Source organism: Ictalurus punctatus, chromosome 3 (genome assembly GCF_001660625.3).
Source record: "Ictalurus punctatus breed USDA103 chromosome 3, Coco_2.0, whole genome shotgun sequence".
Classification (NCBI taxonomy): domain Eukaryota; kingdom Metazoa; phylum Chordata; class Actinopteri; order Siluriformes; family Ictaluridae; genus Ictalurus; species Ictalurus punctatus.
In genome coordinates, this window is record NC_030418.2 from 16,746,331 (window position 1) to 16,764,595 (window position 18,265).

General features: G+C 39.3%; 1 protein-coding gene across 8 annotated transcripts in view; it reads right to left on the bottom strand.

Annotated features, from left to right (window-relative positions):
- The window catches only part of kcnma1a (potassium large conductance calcium-activated channel, subfamily M, alpha member 1a), a 157,774-nt gene that overhangs the window by 110,596 nt on the left and 28,913 nt on the right, over positions 1-18,265 (bottom strand). The gene's annotated exons all lie outside the window — the stretch shown is intronic.

The window sequence follows — 18,265 nt, forward strand, 5'->3', positions numbered from 1 at the left end:
ATGAACACACTTTCAACATAGTACAGAAAGAAGGTTTCCTGTCAAATTCTGATTTTGAAAACCAAAGGTCGAGCCGTGCTCTCTTCTTTCTAGAATAAAGAACTAAAATGACGGGCTGTCATTAGCGCTCATACTATCTGTAACTATTAGCTCCTTCATTTTCATTTCTGACCGCAGCATGAGTGTAAAAACTTTGCACAGGATGTCAGTACTGATGCTCATGTCTAGTACCAAGAAAAAGGATACATTACACAGACAACGGGAAACACCTGAAAGCTTGATAAGTGAAACTGTATCTTTTGATGTTATTTAAAGAATAAAAAAAAACAACATGGCATGCTGTTATAGCTTGCTATTTTTTATTGGGGAAAAATAATAATAATAATAATAATAATAATAATAATAATAATAATAAAGTGACTGGGTGGTGTGAGGTTGTTACCTCCGCAAAAGTGATTATTCTCCAATAACAGCATGGTCCATGGTGATAACCCTTATACCAACTTGCCAATGCTAACAATGTATTATTTTTCAGAGAAAAGCACATTGTACTTTTTTTTTTTTTTTTATACAGTTATAGTTAGTTATGTTTAATAACTATAACTGAAGTTGTGGAATTTCAAAAAAAAAAACAAAAAAAAAAACTTTCACTAATGTTATCACTTCAATAGCCTTTTTTTTTCTTTCTCTTGGTCTTGAAGTTAATAAGGCAAAAATTCAGCTTTGTCGTGTTACTGAGAAACCACAAAGCTTCCACCCTGAAGATTCTCCCATATTGAAAAAGTTCGAGTTACAGTTTTTCTCTTACTGTTATGCTGGAGACTACTTCCAAAAATGCTAAGTAAATGACTCCATACAGAAAACTTCACCATATGAAAAATGACACACATATTTAATCCATTTATGTGGAGCATCTGCCACACAAACATCTGTCTAAACTGTTACTATAGAAACAACATTACAACGAGTGCATTAATATAAACCTGTGATTTGCCTTGTAGCTGGAACTACTATTAGAGCCATACTGTTGCAGAAAATTAACGACCAACTAGAATCGAGAGCTCAAGAATCATGCAAAAGTGCGGTGAAAGTATAAAATATATGAAGGTGAGTTTAAAAGGCCTGCTAGGTTTTGTTGTAAGGTAATGTGTATGTGTAGCCAACTGATTTATAATGTTTAATGAGGAGGATAAACACAGCCAATAAGTAAGCAGTTACTCTTCATCTGTACACGCTTTTTACATTTGTGTATTTAATAGTTGTACAAGTTGTTTGAACATGAGGATTATTTGTCATTTGTTACTTGCTTATTGTTGTACTCTGTAACGCGACCTCGAGTTTGAGAAAGGTGCTAGATAAATGAAACTTATCTTCAAATTTCCTTTGCTATTATTTAATTTATAGCTAAATTATTGACTGTAACTAGAACCAGGAATAATCATTACATTAATTAATGAATTACTAACCAAGAAAAATCAAAAAGATTATTTAAAAATATACATATAAATAATAATTTGTTTTAGCCCTATGGGAAAGAAGGATGCAATATGGTGCTTTAAAAACACCATTCTAACTTCATGGCCATGACTCACACTAAAGTTTATGAACACGCAAGTGTGGAGAGGCTGCGTGTGTGTGCGTGCGTGCGTGTGTGTGTGTGAGATGTATCACACTGTCTGACACATACAGAACCTAGCAGAGTGTAGGCCAAATAGTGCACTGCTATGATTCACAGGCTCAGGAAGTCATCGCAGCATATTGGGCTTACATCAGCAGGGTACACAATAACTCTCAGTCAGGTAGGTGGATGGAAGCATAGCCATCACATATGCCTTTTTTTTTTTTTTTTTTAAGACCTACAGTCTTCGCTGTTCAGTATGGTCTTTATCTGACATGAATCAGTGTGTGCCATAGATAGCCATGGATAATAGACAACCTCATCGTTGTGCTACAACCAAATGTGAATGTCACAGCATCTCTTCTGGCAGTTACACTGGAATAAATAACATGTTTGCCAAAACTGATCCAACACAGACATCTCCAATGAAATAGAAAATAGAACCAATCAAGTTCATTAGAAAATACTGTACAGGTGCATGTAAAAATAACTACAGGAGAGGACTGGACTGGTTCAAATTCCTTAAGGAAGGAGTGAGAGTGGGATTTAAACAAGAATTACATATACCTCAACCGAGAGGCTGTGACTCTCTCAAATTCGCACAAACAGTACAGCAGACAGAGAGCTGGCTTGGAAATAATTAGTCTGGAAAAATGAGTTTTAATAGAATATTCAGAACATTAGCTTTTCGTTTGTGCATTTCTGCCAGACTGGTCTGTTGAACAGCACCTCTTGATTGTTCACTATAGAATTTTCTTGTTAAAACTGCTCTCGCAAAAATGCTATTGCAAGCTACATGAGAAAGGCTGTTTCACACTGTGGGTTGGTTTGCACTCCAGTGTGCACATTAATCGAACAGCTGCAAAGGCACACATTTATGTAGAATTCAAGGCTATTTACTACACACTGTCCCAAACCACATAATGCATAATTAGTATGCTTAAACTGTATAGACACCAATGGCGTGGCGACATAGTATTTAGTACGAGAGTATGCAGTTTGGCCGGAAGTATTGGTGACTGGCAAATGCTCAGTATTACAGATGTGTTGAGAATAAAATAACTTCATTATAAACATCTGCGTGACTGTCACAGTTCCTGAGTACCAGAGGAAAGAGCAACACCCATCAACAAGAGCTTGTCTTTTAGCTACGGCCAGCTGGTGACACCCAGCAGCAGTCCCTTTTGCTTCATATGTGACCAAGCATGCTGGATGTGGAAATGACATGTTTTAATAATGTCATCAAATGTCAAACTATTTCAGGTGATGTGTTCGTTATCTGTAAAACATACATAAACATGTACAGAAACCTTGGTTCTAACTTTTAAATGTTACTGGAAAAAAAAAAATCAGGCGCAATTAAGGCTAATGATATAGTCAATATCTCTCAATTAATGCAATAACAAACTGCAGGTGTCTACAGCTTTAAGTGACGTGTCAATAGAATTTGACAAAATGAGCACGTGCTTACAGAACTAAACTGAGCGATACATTTCCAGATAATCCTCCCGTCCAATATTGCCACAGATAAGAGTCATCTTTTACTTGGTATATATTTTTTCCCCAGAAATGTCAGGAAGAGGTTCATAAATCATGACAAATGCTTAAAAGTATGTTCAGATAATTAGTCTTTATTAATCACATAAACATTACAGCACAGTGAAATTCTTTTCTTCGCATACCCCAGCATGTCAGGAAACTGGGGTCAGAGCGCAGGGTCAGAGTGCATGGTCAGCCATGATACAGCGCCCCTGGAGCAGAGAGGGTTAAGGGCCTTGCTCAAGGGCCCAACAGTGGCAGCTTAGCAGTTCTGGGGCTTGAACCCCCGACCTTCCGATCAGTAACCCAGAGCCCTAACCGCCAACCAAATGCTGTTCAGAGACATGTCTACAGGGACATGTAGTTTTTCCTCAGTAGATACATGTAACTTGTCAGTAAAACACTGCTTTTGGTGCTGATTCCACGATTTGTCTGACAGAGAACTAATATGTGAAGACAGACGGCCCAAATTGTAATCATGTTTCATCACAAAATCATCACAAAATCCCAGATGGGGAACAAGTTATGAGGATGTTTTTCATTACCAAACTCTAGAGGCGAGGCACAAGATCTCTATATAATAACCTCAGGCAACAACAAGCTTTAGTGTAAGACAGCTAGGGCCACACAATCCACAAAGTGACACCAGAGTCACAGTGACTGTCTGCAATCTCCGGCATTCTAACAGCGTTCGGACTTTACTGTGTGCTGCTTGCCTTCTGCATGTGGCAGCAGTGATGCATTTCTGAAGTGTATGTGAGTCAGATTACAGAGCCACTCCTTCCCTGTCCCTCAGACTTCACAGATCATAATAATTACGAGTACGGAGACGAAGAGCTGTGCTGATTTTCAGCTACAGATTCCTATCTAAAAGATGTCTTATTAGTGATTATGACTGATTCGTCATTGCTCCCATCGTTCACTTTCAGCTAAGACTTAAAGAAATACTAAATAACAGCAGGTCAGGTGTATCTTGACACGGAAAGAAATAATTACAGACTATGTGGCTGCTCCAGATGCTGCATTTGAGCAATTCTAACTAGCCTCTGCACATATCCAAACACAAACCCTGACCCAGCAAATGGGCTGGTGCTCGATCTGCTGCATGGGGATTTTCTGCTGAAATTGGATTATATTCCATAACAGCGTGCCAAGGAGACAGCTGGTGTACAGCTAATTAGTTACGCCAAAAAAAAAAGTGTTTATAAACCTAAAAAGTCTTCTCAGTGCTCCCTGGATAGTGTTTCTTTACTATGTACAATAACAGGACACTCCAATAACTGCAGTCTGCTGGCAAAGATTAAAAACAGAGGTCAAAATTCCCCCAATCTAATCAGCATTATCCCAAAGTGTCATGTCCAACATGAACACAGACAGAAAAGTATTGATTTAGAGGAGATGCCCATCCTCAATGATCCCCTGGCATTTCATCATGTAACATGAGTACTACTGTAAGTATCGCTGGGTGATGGCTAAAATTAATTATGATGCTTATGATGATATCCTTTTGTGTATATATATATATATATATATATATATATATATATATATATATATATATATATATATATATATATATAAAACCAATTACATATTCCCTCCAAACACACACACAGCCCGTGTATATGCCTGTTGACAGTAAAGTTAGTACAGTAACTTGTATTTCATTGATCATGCTGGTCTCCCCCCCTATTTGTCATAGGTCTTGCTATTTTTACACTTAAAAAGCTGCACCAGAATATAGAGCACTGCTATCAACTCCAGAATTATTGGCAGCCTTGGTAAGGAGAGTATGGTTAATTAACTTAATGAAAAATTGGAGAGTATGGTAAATTAACTTAATACAGAATTTTAATCTTTAATTGAAAGATTTATTTTAAGAAAATAACATTTTAAAACATAATTACTTAAGGTCAGCTTGCGTTCTATGAAATGTGACCATTTTATTCACTAACAAACTTTCAGCTAAAAGTAAAAGACTTATTCCTGAGTATGTATAAAACACAACTTATGATTTTTACACAGAAAATCATGCAGCCTTTTCTTCCTCTCCAACTCACAACTTGTTTTCACCTAGACTGATTGCTAGTCATTAATATTCATAAAGCAGACTCTCGTTAATATTAATTAGCATCCAAATAGCCTTTTCAATGAAGGGAGAAGCAGTTGGCATTCGCTCCTAGTTAACTCAGCTAACTTCTCTATCAGGCTAGAAAATTATCGACTTGTAGTTAAGTGTGAATAAAACTCGAGCCATGTACATCCTCATCTGTGTCGTCTTTTCTGCTTCCATCAATAACGAGTGATCACAGCACCCAAGGTACATAGTGATGATGTACTATGATTGCAGACTTCTGGGTTCCGTTATTTTTAAAGTCATGTTTAGACTGACAGAGCTTATACTGACAATACAGTCAGAGCCAAAATTATTGACACCGTTGGTAAAGTTGGGTAAAAAGATTATTTTTAAAAATGTCCTCGTGATTAAGTAGCTTAATCTCCCGCTGACAAGTAAAAGTATTCCAAGACAATAAAATCCTTACCAAAAACTAAAATAAAAACATTAAAGAAAAAGCAATGCTAGAAACACCAGTGGAACTCCCAGTCAGGCACTTTGGGTTTTTCTGAGCATCTAATTTAATCTACTTCACACTAAGTCATTGTGCTGCTCAGTCAATAGGCATTTATCATGTTTACGAATGATTAGAGGGCTGCTGCATGGTAACTGCTACAATCACAATTCCTGACAGGCAACGTTACAAGAGCAGAAAATGTTGGCAGAGTATAAATGGATGTGGATGGTCTGCTGTGTGGCTTAACCCATGAATTATTTATGCCTTTTCACATTGATGGCTGGAGCGAACCAGAACAATGCAAACAAGAAACAATTTCTACTTGCTCTGAGCAGCTTGCAGAGAAGGGCTCAGGAGCAGCATGCCATGGGATACTCCATCTGCTATTTTTACGCCTGTGATGTCAAAGCCTTTAACTGCACTTTGGCCCTTTTCACTATCCATACAGACAAACAGCCCAGGAGACTCTCTCTCTCTCTCTCTCTCTCTCTCTCTCTCTCTCTCTCTCTTTCCTGCGTTCCTTCATTAATGAATGGAGAGAAGCAACACTGACCTTGTTTTTTTGACCTTTTGCATTGTTTATCTAGCTAATAAGTTTCTGGCCATTTACCCTTTTTTTTTTAATTCACAGGTGATGTGCAAATAGGTGAAGTTGAATGCTTAAATATTTTCAAACCATTTTATGGATTGTTTATACCAATCTCCTATTCTCTCCCTATACTGCGTGACAACAATACCAGGGGGCACAGTGTTCCTTCAAGGCATGTTAGGCCTGCCACATTTTCCGAGCCACTACCCATGCAGCATCATTGAGCATCACAAGATCTATTCGGCTTGCAACAAAAAGCACTTTGTGGAGGAGTGCTTAGTGCTCTCTCCTGTCTTGGAACGAATCAGTTGCATCCTCTCCAGATTTGCAGCCAAGGACAGCACATGGGGTAGCCAGGATTCCATCCAAAGTGTGACACCCACCTCTAAACTAACCACATCTACATGAAAGGATATACGTGGATATGAAACACAAACATACTATCTTTACAAAAAAATTGTGCTGTGAGGAATATAGTTAGGAGCTCCACTAATAAGAAATGGTAGAGAACAGGTCATGAACCCCAGACTGTTTGAACACGACACGGCTTCGGCACAGCTGCTCCAGCCACTTCCATTTGCGTCGCTGGGGGTAACTGCAGTCCACGCCAAGCTCTATTTTTAACTTCCCCCAGGAGCCAAGAAAAAAAAAATTAACAAGCCCTACACAATCCTGACTACAGCTACCCAATATCTGAGAAGAAGAAAAAAAATTATAGAGCTTTCACAGAGTTTCCACTATGTCTACTCAAACAGCTCATCTTTATTTGTAATCCCTCTCTGACATTTTAAATGCATCTTCTTCACAAGTGTAACAAATGCACTATCTCCAGACTGCTGTTTTTACTGCATATATAGTCCAGATTTAAGATGGTGTCAAACTGAACTCCCTCACAGACACAGGTGTAGGCTCTAAAGACAAACCAAGGCCATTATGTAAAGACCACACAGGTATAAAGAACTGCCTGAAGGTTGCCATGTTTGCTCATACTGACTCACTCATTATCTCATCCTATTTCTCCAGCACAATAACCCCACATATACCATACAATCATTAAAACAAGCATGCTATAAATCTTCACTAGCGTGAGTTTTTATGTTGACTTCTCAAACGCAAAACCCTGCAACAGACTAACAAAAAATGTGAGGCATTTTGAAATAAGCCCAAAGAGAAAAAGATGTAGAGCAAACCTTCAGTCTGCATCAATTCGACAACCAAAACTGGCTCTAGAGGCTAAAACTGAGAGGACTTTCTGTTCTGGGCTGAGTTAGCTGTCATGATGTAAAATGTAAAAAGTCTCAATGCACATGTACCCTACTAAAAAACAAAACAACAACTAATTATTACATGTAAAAATTACATTCATATGTGCACAAAATAGTGTGGTAAATCTTTCCCAGGGTGCTAAATGTCAAATCATATTAGATGCTGTAAATTAGGACTATGTCAAAATGATGTTATAGGCAGGAAGCAGGAATTTCTTTGGTAAAATATGCATTTTTATGCATGGTTGATTTTCTCAGTAAGCACGGTTGTTGAGAAAACCAGCGCGCTGAGAATACAAAAATGTGATGCCAAATCACAAAATGTATTCAAAATATGGAAATTTGAAATGCAGTAAATTTACATTCACAAGGGAGGACAAATGATAAAACCATTAGCTAGCCCACCAGGCAAGTCGAAGCCCTTTGTGTTTGTGACCTCAACCAAAAGTCTTCAAGTTGTTGTTGAACATTTTGGCTGTATGTTCTCATCCCATCTCATCTTAAATTAAAAACTGAGTCTCACTAGCATCTTTCATTTCTCTTGCAAGGTAACGTGTGTAAGCCTGAGTGTTATAGTATATGACAGCTTTGCGCTGCACTTTATTCTGCTCGGGTTCATTAGTGTATCCTCATATCTGCATGTCCCTGAGCCTGAAAAGACCATCTGTCATCCATGCATACCAATTAATCCACCTAGCAAGGCCTGCATTAAGTTTAAACAAATTTACCAAATTATTTTTTTTCTTTCTCTGGTTGTTGAACCGACTTGTCTGCTGGGTAACTGTGAATAATAACTAACTGCCTGGACACAAAGTGCTTATTCAGGAAAACTCAGTCAAAACCACAACAGAAATATCGTTTACATAGGACATACGTATGACTTATACCCAATACAAGTTCTTCTATTTCACAAGGAATACATGCCAAATATGATTAAAGGTGTCTTTACTTTATTAAATGTATCTTTAATATGGATTGGAAAAAGAACCAACTTGACACATTAATTTCCCTTGCCTATGGATGAATAACACTAAATAAACAGCTGTTGGTTTGTTCATGCATAGCCAAAGCCTGGGCTACAGAGTAAATTTAGCTATAATTACATTCAGTGCATCACAATTTTTAAGTGTTTGTTTATTAACCATGGTTCTGGTGCTGGCAGCAAAATTGTAGAGTCAAATTCTGGTCCTTGCTGAATTCTATAGGTCTGGATAGAGTTTAATTATTTGTGTAAGTGAACAATATGTGTATCCACCTTAGTAATAGACAAGTGATTAGCTAGAGGTTTTTTTCTGCCAAAACTGCAGTCTTTGTTAATGGGAATTCACACTGGAGAACAGGCAGAAGTGTATCACAGAGCTATACCTTCAACCCACAACAGACAATGATGATACAAGGCCTGTACATTAGTGTGAAGCCACAGATGTCTCTACCTAATTCATAACACTGCATCCATTAAGAGGAGATTTTCAGGCTCAGTGCTCTCAGACAAAACACCCTCACTGTAGAGTGGTGTAGTTGGACAAGGTCAGGTTATAGACATCTGCCTGCAGTGCTTTAATAATCCTAATGCCTTCTGCTTATGAGCAGACCACAGTCTTTAATAAAGTCTAGTGTGCTATGTAATGCAGTGCTGTATTAATTGTGACTAAAGTGTTTTGGCCTGGTTGCCCAGTGCTAACTTAACACTGTAAAAGACCGCAAGAATCCAGCTAAGCAAAGAGAAAAAGGATTTTTTTTTTTAAACAAGGCAAAGAAAACCCTCACCAGATGTGCTCTCAGCAAGTATATCAGCTTACTGATGTGTCAGAGCAGGTAAAGGTCTGGGGACCTGTTGGATGATGCAAGCTCAGAAGCATGATTAAAAATGCAGAAAATGTTCAGAAGGGGTGGCACGGTGGCACAGCAGGTAGTGCTGCTGCCTCACAGCTCCATGGTCCCTGATTTGATCTCGAGTTACTGTCAGCGTGCTGTTTTGCATGTTCTCTCCGAGTTGCCTCTGGGTTCTCCGGTTTCCTCCTACTGTCCCAAAAACATGTAGGAAGGAGGACTGGCTATGCTAAACTGTCCGTTGGTATGAATGAGTGTGTGAATGTGTGCGTATGATCCATGGTCACTGCCATCTCATTTAGAGTGAACTCTCCTTGCGCCCATAGTTCCCAGATGGGCTCTGGACCCACCGTGGCCCTGACCAGAATAAAGTGGTTACTGTATATGAATGAAAGAAAAATGTTGGAAAAAAAGACTACACACCACAATGCACCTAAGCAGACCTGTTGACAAATAACTTTTTGTTCTGCACCATTACCAGAGCAGTTGTGCTTTGCGCAATCTTTGCCATAATCTTTGGTGTCATGCTCAAACTCAAACCCAGTACTACTGTGATATTTGATTGCCATGTTTTTTTTCTTTATTCAAATGGAACTGAATATCATAAATCGAATGCAGAAATGTAATAAACCACTGGTCAAAGCCAGTTGAATTTACTGAGAGGTAAGAAATATCTGGGTGTAGATTTGATTGACATTCCACTGTCTAGGACTCCAAGCCTGCTATGCCACACAAGTGCAAATTTACACTACGGCTCACGCTGTAGGGATTGTTCAAGCCTACATATACACACCTACCAATATGGAGTTTAAAAATCAGGCAAGTTCTGCCACAACCTGTGTTACAGTGTGCTGAAAGAACGGTAAGCATGTTTTCTTTTACAGAAAAAATAAGATAGACATGGCTAGCCAAAGGAAGAGTAACAAAATTGGTAGGTCACTCAGCCACAAAGAGTCTATTCAAGCATGAGTGCATAGTATTTGACAAAAGCTAGGTGGGTGAGGTGAGTGACAACCGCCTTATGATTAGTAAGAGCAGTTACTTGTTATAATATTATGACCAGCCACAAATCCAGAGAGATCTTATAGACACTGTAGGGTCACAAATTATTAATAATATACATGTACTGTACATATATGTTGTTTGTCCATAACAACATAATTAACCTTATTAGCAAGCAATCACAGATTTGTGCGATAATTGGACAATATAAATCAAAGTCGAAGTAATCATCAGCATATCATCATGAAGTGCTTTGAGCAGCTAGTCATGAAACACAAAGTGCAGTCTTCCCACCACACTGGACCCATTTCAGTATTCATACCGTCCCAACCGCACAGAACAGAGGATGCCATATTTGCTACCATCCATCTGTCTCTGACCCATCTAGATAAAAAGGACAATTATGTAAGGATGCTGTTCATAGACTTCAATTTAGCATTCAACACTATTATCCCACAACAACTGACAACAAAGCTGAGCCTCTTGGGTTTAAACACCTCCCTCTGCAACTGGATCCTGGACTTTCTGACCAGGCGACCCCAGTCCATCAGGATCGGCAAGTCCACCTCCAGCACCACCACACTGAACATCAACGCCCCCCAGGGCTGTGGGGGCTGCTGGCTCATGACTGCGCTGCAAAGTTCAGTTATAATCACATCATAAAGTTTGGTGATGACACTACAGTTGTGGGCCTCACCGGCAACAAGGATGAGGAGGTGAACCATCTCGCAGAATGGTGCAGAGACAACAATCCATCTTAATGTTGATAAGACTAAAAAGATGATTGCTGACTTCAAGAGAACCCAAGTGGACCACTCACCACTGCACATCAATGGAACAACTATGGAGAGAGTCAAAGTTTCTTGGTGTGCACATGACTGTGGACCTCTCCTGGACTCTCAACACCACTTGCCTAATCAAAAAGGCCCAGCAGAGCATCCACTTCCTGCGGAGGCTGAAGAGAGCCAAACTTCACCCTCCCATCCTCACCTCCTTCTAAAGAGGGACAATAGAGAGCATCCTGAGCAGCTGTCTCACTGTGTGGTATGGGAATTGCACCTTACAGCAAATTGTGAGGACATCTGAAAAGATCATCGGGCTCTCTCTACTAACCAGACACCTCATTCAACAACAGCTGCATCCGCAAAGCCACCAGTATTGCGGACGACCCCTCTCACCCTTTTCATGGACTGTTCACACTCCTGCCATCTGTCAGAAGGTACAGGAGCATCCGTGCCACCACCAGCAAACTCCGCAACAGTTTCTTCCTTGAAGCAGTCAGATTACTCAACACCCTGCTGCCTCCCAAGGCTCACCTGGGCTAGTCGAACACCTAAACCAGTAAGACTACTACACACTGCATAGTTTACATAGCTGCAACAGTCACTTTATACTATGGAACTTGTTTTTGCTGCCAGTATCACGGCTATACTGTGCTGCTACATTACACAATAGCTTACAGCTTAGTCCATGTTTACAGTCCATGTTCTGTGCATCTATTGTCCTGTGCATTTACTGTCCTGTGTAGTTATTGTTTTGTTCTGTGTATTTATTGTTTTGCACTCGTCTCACACTGTTGTGTATTTGCACTTTATGTAGTCTTGCATACTGTTCCGTGATGCACCATGGTCCTGAAGAAACGTCATTTCGTTCCAATGTATGCAAGCTATATAGAGGAATGACAAAACCCCACTTGAATTGACTGGTAAGCATACCCTGGGAACAGCAGACTTGAGGAGGGAATACACCTTGGATAGGACACCAGTGATGGACAGGGCACCATACTGTACGCATGCACGCACGTGCACGCGCACACACAGTCATTTATACCTAGAGACAATTTATCTTAGCAAATTTACCTAGTGGCATGTTTTGGGACAGTGGGAGTAATCCCACTAAGCTCAGGATAAAATCAGGGACCCTGGAGCTGTGAGGTAGTAACGCGCCACCATATTGCCTTAATTTCCATAATTGAAGATATTCAAATTAAACTGCAATACATTCCTTGAAATTCTGTGCAGGTTACAAATTGTTGCCAAATTTAAAATGCAAAAGCAAATGTTAAGATGATACTATAACAAAAAAGTACACTTACTGGACACCTTTATTAGGCCAAAAGATGCCTAATCATTCATGCAATTATACAATTGTGTGGCTGAAGTAAAATCATGCAGATGAGGTCCAGCAGCTTCTAGTAATGTTCACATTAACCAACAGAATGTGACCTCTGTGACTTTGACTGCGACTTGATAGTGCCAGACAGGCTGGTTTCAGTATTTCTATAACTGCTGATCTCCTGGGATTTTCCTCACACAATAGTCTCTAGAGTTTGGAATGGTGCAATAGAGAAAAACATCCAGTGAGTAGCAGTTCTACAGACAGAAAGCCTTGGTGATGAGAGAGTTCAACAGAGCATGGTCAGACTGGTTGGAGATGATAGAAAGCCTACAGTAACTCAGATAACAACTCTGTATAATTATAGTGAGCAGAAAAGCATTTCAGAATGCACAACATGTTGAACTTTGAGGCGGATGAGCTAAAACAGCAGAAGACCACGTCGAGTTTCACTTCTGTCAGCCAAGAACAGAAAGCTGAGGCTGCAGTGGGTACAAGCGCACCAAAACTGGACAACTGAACTGAAAAAATGTAGCCTGGTCTGACGGATCTCCATTTCTGCTGAGGCACACAGACTGCAGGGTCAGAATTTGGCACCAACAGCATGAATCCATGGACCCAACCTGCCTTGTATCAACAGTTCAGGCTGGTGGAGGTGGTGTAATGGTGTGGGGAATGTTTTCTTGGGACACTTTGGGGCCGTTAATACCAATCAATCATCACTTAAACACCACAGCCTATTTGAATATTGTTGCTGACCATGTGCATCCCTTCATGGCCACAATTTACCCATCTTCTAATGGCTATTTCCAGCATGATAATGCACCATGTCACAAAGTAAAAGTCGTCTCAAACTGGTTTCATGAACATGAAGTGGCCTTCCCAGTCACTGGATCTGAATCCAATAGAACATCTTTGGGATGTGGTAGAATGGGAGATTCACAGCGCGCCTGAAAAATCTGCAAGAATTGTGTGATGACATCATGTCAACATGGACCAGCCTCTCAAAGGAATGTTTCCATCATCTTGTGGAATCCATGCCATGAAGAAATGAGGCTGTATCGAGAGTAAAGGGAGGCCCAACCCAGTATTAGTACAGTGTTCCTAATAAAGTGCTCAGTGAGAGTAGATTGCCAGTCATTGTTTAAAACATGACAAAGGTAGATAGCAATTTCACTGTGAGGTTGACTGGCTAATTTTAACTCTTATGTAAAGAATATTTAGATCAAAGAGGGCATCTGGGGGTAATATGTAGTGTTTACTAAATAGTCTTCTGGGATTAGAGTCAGCTGTTGAAAAAATGCAAATTCAAATGCAGTGACTGCTTAATCATCAAAGAAAAACACTACAATCTAATGAACTGATATCAAGATCTACAAAAAGCCCAACTATGATACTTGTAAAGATTGTAAAGTCTTTTGGGAATTCAGTTCTCTATTTTCTCAGTCACCTGTACAATTAATTGCGGTTTATTATTTAAAAGTTCAGAGGCTTCAAACAGGCTTTACCCATGAGGTGTGATGTCCAAAATGTTAATCAATCTCATTTAACATATAAAGAAGTAAAAGAATTAAATTAGTCCAATTTGCATATGCCTTTGGAAAGACAAAAGATTTTATTTTCTTTTGAATAGAAAGGAGATTCCCAGGCCTTTTCACAGTCTGCAATTTGTCAGAACTTGATGTTATTTTTCCTCCCTTGGGCTCACCTCAGATTTCTTATTCCCGTAGCTGTTCACCGACCTGGAGCGTGATTCCATTTTTCTTATTTCTCCAATAAACTACTTGTCCTCTCAAGGGCATACCCCCAAACAAGGGTGTGGGTGTCTATGTGTGTGTGTGCACATGGCTTGATTCTCATCTTTTGCTGGGTTAGACTTAGTCAGGGGCTGATTACCTCCCTCCGGTATCAGAGCCGTCCAAATCTCCTCACCATGAAGCTCCCATCTGCACTGCCATAGCTCTGCCATGAGCAACCCGTAAACATGCAACTGATCACACGGGAGGCTTTAACTAAACGTACCATGCCTCACATTTAGCGACGTGGATTAATGTAATGTTTTTTTTTGGTATTTCTGTAGTACACAGGAATATCATGCAACAATTTAAATTTCTTTGTGTACTGCTAGTATATAGGTGCATCTCAAAAAATTAGAATATCATGGAAAAGTTCATTTTTTTCCGTAATTTAATTCAAAATATGGAACTTTCATATATTCTAAATTACGCATAAAGTGAAATATTTCAAGATTTTTTTTATGTTTTAATCTTGATGATTACGGCTTACAGCTCATGGAAATCAAAAATCCAGTATCACAAAATATTACAATAAAGAACTTATAATACAGAAATGTTGACCTTCTGAAAAGTATGTTAATTTATGCACTCAATACTTGGTCAAGGCTGCTTTTGCACGAATTACTGCATCAATGCGGCGTGGCATGGAGGCAATCAGCCTGTGGCACTGCTGAGGTGTTATGGAAGCCCAGGTTGCTTTGATAGTGGCCTTCAGCTCGTCTGTATTGTTGGGTCTGTTGTCTCTCACAGATTCTCTATGGGGTTCAGGTCAGGCGAGATGGCTGGCCGATCAAGCACAGTAATACCACGGTCAGCAAACCAGTTACTAGTAGTTTTGGCACTGTGGGCAGGTGCTGAGTCCTGCTGGAAAAGGAAATCAGCATCTCCATAAAGCTTGTCAGCAGATGGAAGCATGAAGTGCTCTAAAATCTCCTGTTAGACGCTGCATCGACTCTCGACTTGAGAAAACACAGTGGATCAACACCAGCAGATGACATGACACCCCAAATCATCACTGACTGTGGAAACTTCACACTGGACTTCAAGCAGCTTGGATTCTGGTCCTCTCCACTCTTCCTCCAGACTCTGGGACCTTGATTTCCAAATGAAATGCAAAATTGACTTTCATCTGAAAATTGATTGTGGTTGTGTGTACTGAACCAGACAGAGAGATTAAAGGCTCAGGAAACCTTTTCAGGTGTTTTGAGTCAATTAGCTGATTAGAGTTCTTCTCAGGTCAACATTTCTGTATTATAAATTCTTTATTGTAATATTTTGAGATACTGGATTTCCATGAGCTGTAACCCCTAATCATCAAGATTAAAACAAAAAAAAGTTTGAAATTTTTCACTTGCAATGAATATAGAATATATTAAAGTTCCACTTTTTTAATTAAATTATGGAAAAAAAAAAAACTTTTATATAGTGCATGCTATCACGCACGCACACATACATACATACATACATACATACATACATTATATATATATATATATATATATATATATATATATATATATATATATATATATATATATATATATATATATATATATATATATATAAAATTATTATTATTATTATTATGTGAATGTACATATACATGCTATTATGCTTTATGCTAGTATAAAGTCCTGCTGGTCCAAATAGGGATGAGTAGTTAACTTCACTACAGAGGAGCATATAGCTCTTAGAAATTAATCCGTTCATCAGACCTCACTCTGTTTTATTCTGTCACTCTTAATCTCACTCTCTCACACACATGCACAGCCCAAAGCAGCACTACTTTTTTTAAAATATTTTTTATTAAATATTATGCAGAACCATCTGGTTATCAATCAAGGACACTATAGACACAAACATCTCGAAACCAGCTTTTCCTCTAATCACATAATTAAGATGACCATGCTCTGCATTCTTAAGGGAACAATCTTCATATGGGATTTGTAGAATAATTCAGCACAGACAATAATTACAACAAGCTTCTCTACAATGACAGAGAGAAAAAATTGCACTCAAATCATATTTACAGAATAGGTCCAAGGGCAGCTGTGGAGGTTAACAATAAACATTTATGCAAAACATTTGTATTTCTGTATAATTTACGCTTTCAGGTATAAGATTATTTTTTCAGGGGTCATGCTTTACCAATGTATACAGCTATCTTACAGTCAAAATGAAAGTGCCGCAATTGTTCCAAGTGATTAGACCAAATGACAGGAATCAACAGCTGCTCTGATTTCCATTATAATCAACATTTGAATTATCAAGTTTTCTGCTCTTTTTTTCCTGTACATGAAAACATGGACATTCTGGTATGTGGTAATCCCACAGATGCTACAGATGGGAGAGACAGAGGTTAGATTGCTGTATTATTCCTTTAAGATGAACCAGACACCTGTGTCACAGTCAGCTGTGGCCTGAAATGGAGAATATGATGAAAAGCAAGAAGCATCAAAGAGGTTTTGACCTGGCCCTGTCCTTAAAGACTTGAGAAGAAAAAGTTGAAGCATTTAACTGTCCAGTGACTGTGACCTGTGCTAATCAATGACCTTGTCTAAAAGCAGCCCATAAAAAGACCTTTAAAATGACCTTTCAATGAATTTTTAAACAGCTGCAGCTAAAAGCAAGCCCCACTCAATGATATTAGACTAAAGGTCTTTGAACAGTTATATCTTTGAAGGTGACCTTGTTACTAATGGCCTGTTTTGATTCAAGCAGAAGAAAGGTGATAGATCATATATGATGCTGTGCTGGCATTTGCCTCCTGATTGTAATTTGTCCATTACCTATTCACATCATTGAGTGACTATGTGAAATATTAAAAGGCACTGAACATCTGACTTGCACTCTGATGGGTCATATTAATAATTTTGAGCCTAGTGATGATATAAATTATGACTGACTGAGTCAGAATTTGGCAGCCTTTAAATATTTCATAAAAGGATGGATGAGAATTATTTCAGGCTAATGATTCTTTTGTAGATAGCTCAGAAGGTCTTCTCTCACACTTGATACTGTCATGAAATGGAAGCAAAGACAGATGCAAGTGCAGATTAGATTTTATTTAAATACAACCAAAACACAAAATAGTAGCTATAGAGCTTGTGGCAAAACACGAAGGCAAAGACTAACTGTGAAACAAAAACCATAAACACCACAGCAGAGGCAACGGCAAAGAAAGACAAACGTAAGACAACCAACGTAGTGTAAAATCCCCCTCCCACCAGTGGTCCTGACCCTCTGGGCTAAATGTCTTCACAGCCCCTTAGGTCCCGAGGTAGGCATTGTCCAACAGATAGCAGGCTCCTCAAGGAGCTGCGGGGCAGGCATGAGGTTGGGGCAAGCTTGCCAGGGTCACTAGACAGCACACAGGCGTGGGAAGCTGGGTTATCAGCTTCAGCAGGGCGAGAAGGCAGAGCGACGGCCTCAGTAGAGCAGGTAAGGCCAAAGGAGTAAACAAAGTCAAAAACCAGGCTAATAAACACTAGATTAAGGCTTGGTACACGACACAGGAAAAAAATCAACTGAGTGTATTACTTCGCAAAGACATTGTGTATGAGAGTCTCTTTTATGTGTGGTGTGACTGTGAGTGTAATTGGGAACAGAGGTCTCTGATTAGTCCTCAGGAGAAGGTGACGTGTCTGTGTGTAGTTTTGAGAGTTGTAGCTGTTGGACATGTTTGTAGTTTGCAGTGCATTCTGGGAAATGAAGTTGTGAGTTTGCCAAGACATGACAGCTACTACCTTGTGGGCAAGTCTACCGTTGCTTGAGTTACATAGTAGTGTTTGAAAGTCACCAGCACCGACACTGACCACATCTAAACAAACAGAATCTTTAACGGCTGCACTCTGAGAGCAAGCCAACTTCCAAAACTGCTTTTATGATGGCATGTGTTTACAATCGACAAGCACTTCCTCAGAGTAACACGACACTGA